This window comes from Cydia amplana, chromosome 19 (genome assembly GCF_948474715.1).
Source record: "Cydia amplana chromosome 19, ilCydAmpl1.1, whole genome shotgun sequence".
NCBI classification, from domain to species: domain Eukaryota; kingdom Metazoa; phylum Arthropoda; class Insecta; order Lepidoptera; family Tortricidae; genus Cydia; species Cydia amplana.
The window spans coordinates 12,606,090-12,608,943 of NC_086087.1; positions in this window are offsets into that span (position 1 = coordinate 12,606,090).

Genomic DNA, 2,854 nt, shown 5'->3' on the forward strand with positions numbered 1-2,854 from the left:
TACAGGAAGGCGCGCCATTTTCCCGAGAAACGAATATGAACTCAATCACAAAGAGATAAGACTACATTTCGTTTGTATCAACGGTGCATGAATCGAGGCAGTACATTGTTACACAATTTTCAGCTCTAATCTTCAGTGATGTGAGTTCTTCAGAGACTTCAGAGAGAAAATTTGTTTGGGTTAATATTTACAATTACTCTAAGGTTTGTAAATGGGTGCTACCAAATTTATAAAATAGTGCTACAAAAATTGTTACGTGTGTGTGTTTTTACGTAATATAAGAATTTAGAGAAGTTAGTCAAGATTTTAAATAAAATATATTATATTTATAGCTAGCTATAAATAGTCTAAAATACAACCTTGAAGTATAAAAAAAAGAGTTGAGGAAAAGTAGATAATGTATGACTAACTTCTCCATATCAATGTATTCTTCAAATAAAGTAGGTACATACATATATTTACCGTCTAATACAGTCAAAGTCAAATAAAATTGCTCAGATATATAAACGTGTAATATAGGTACTTTTAGGTACTTAAGTATAAAATAAGTAAATCCATACATTTAAACAATACATACATGAAAATATTAAATTATTTGAGGACGCATATATTTGACAATAACTGTAAACTATCATGTTCACAGCCTAGTAATAATATACCCACTGAGATAAAAATATTATATTTATATACCTAGTCTGTACTTTTACAATTTTAGTGGTCAAAGAACATTTTTAAACTCGTCTCCCATTTTACTCTACCATATTTCAAAACAAAAGTACCTACTTCCGAAAAATGGTGGTCACATTGGGTTATTCCCACTAGTTACCACCAAGTTCTTACCAGTGGTAACTGCTGGGAATTTTTTCCCACCTTTTACCACTGGTAACTACTGGGAAAAATAATTCCCAGTAGTTAGCACCAAAATTTTGTTAGAGTTAAATACTAATAAAAACAGTATAAAAAAATAAAAAATAAATATAGTGATTTAATAAATCATTATTAAGTCGATTAGTGTTTTAGTAAACTGCCTTAAAAGTGACGAAAAAATATGGAATCAGTTTAACCGGTACTAGTACAAAAACTATAATATATGCAAGGATAAATTTAATAACCATTTAGATTATTTTTCAAGTGATTTATTCGGCAATTCAAAATCACTCTATATTTATACTATACTATTTCATACTGTTTTTATTAGTATTTAACTCTAACAAAATTTTGGTGGTAACTACAATTTTTCCCAGTAGTTACCAGTGGTAAAAGGTGGGAAAAAAAATCCCAGTAGTTACCACTGGTAACAACTTGGTGGTAACTAGTGGGAATAACCCGTCACATTTGACATGCCCACCTATCGGCACGGTTTAGCCAGACCGTCGTTATTTTTTTGATTTCGATGTTGACGGAAAACCTTTTTTTACTGACCCTCTATCGAAAATTATAATTGCCCTTAAAAATTGAGAAATAATTTTGTATCTTTATCTGACAGCTGCTGATCGGAGACTGCTTACCATCAGGCGGGCCGTATGTTTGTTTGCCACTGACGTAGTATAAAAAAATCCGCTTAGCCGACTGATGGGAGTCACTTTGTTTTAAATTCCTTTAAAATTCCTAAAAATACAGACTTAGGACTTTTTAAAGATTTCTTAGCTTTATTTATATATGTAAAAGGGGGTATAAAACGTCAGGCTAGACAGGTGAATATAGTGCCCAAAAATATTATATAAGAAACCTGTTACAGTCAAAGATGTATCTTAAATAGCAAAAAAGTAATTTATGGAAATATTGTTACACCTCTTTGACAGGTTTCAAATGTACATGTGTGTAGATGTGTAGGTATATTTATAAATATTCAAGCTGCAGTTTAGAATGTAGTTGAACCTAAGTCCGATTTATATATCAAAACATTATAAATTATATTAGAAACTTACAACACAGTACTGAATCTGTCTATCTGTATCATTTTTAAAGGCAACCTTTTGCCACAGAATAAATAATAGTACTAAGTACAGAAGACTCACTCTCTAACAAAGCGCGTCTGTTACGATCAGCACAGATTTGGCCGCTAGGTGGCGACAGCGCCACGCGCGGCTAATGGTTTTCCCCAAAATTGGGGCCGAACGGATGTACTTTTAGCTACCTGTAGCAAAGCGACGAAATCGCGGAGTGAGACACGCCTGCTTTTGCCTAAAGTACAAACCCCGCATTCGAACTTAACAAGTTAATCATTTGATTGATTTTGGTATCACGCGGTAAAATTTGCTCGTACTTTGTTAGTGCGAGATAATATAAAAATAAGACCAATAGCGATATTAAGTTGTCATGTTAAAATCTAAACCAGTCTGGGGATAAAACCAGGAATTTCATCAAATAATATAATTTCCATAAAAGATATCAAAACAAAAAAAAAATATGGAACTGTGTATTAAATAAAAATCATGTCATAGAAAATAAATTGAACTATTTATTTATTATTAAAATCATCATAAGTATCTCACAAAATCATATTCACTGGGTATCTCTCAGATAGTGAAATAAACAACAACAAAAAAAAACAGTAAGTAGGAAGAAATTGGATTTCTAACAAAATAATAAATCAATAACACTCGAAATAAACCCCATTTTCACAACATTGTTAATACTAAATACAGTTAAAACTCACTGTTTAAAAAGTTTTCATAAAAAGTATGAAAAAAAATTCACCAAACGGAGACAATTAAACAACCAATATAATAATTAAAAATTGGTTGTTTAAGTGTGTCTTCTAACATTTTCTACTACAACTAAAGTTTTAGGCAAAACATTCGAATACTTCGCAATGACACAGTCTACGGCGGTTAAAAGGTTAATGACATAT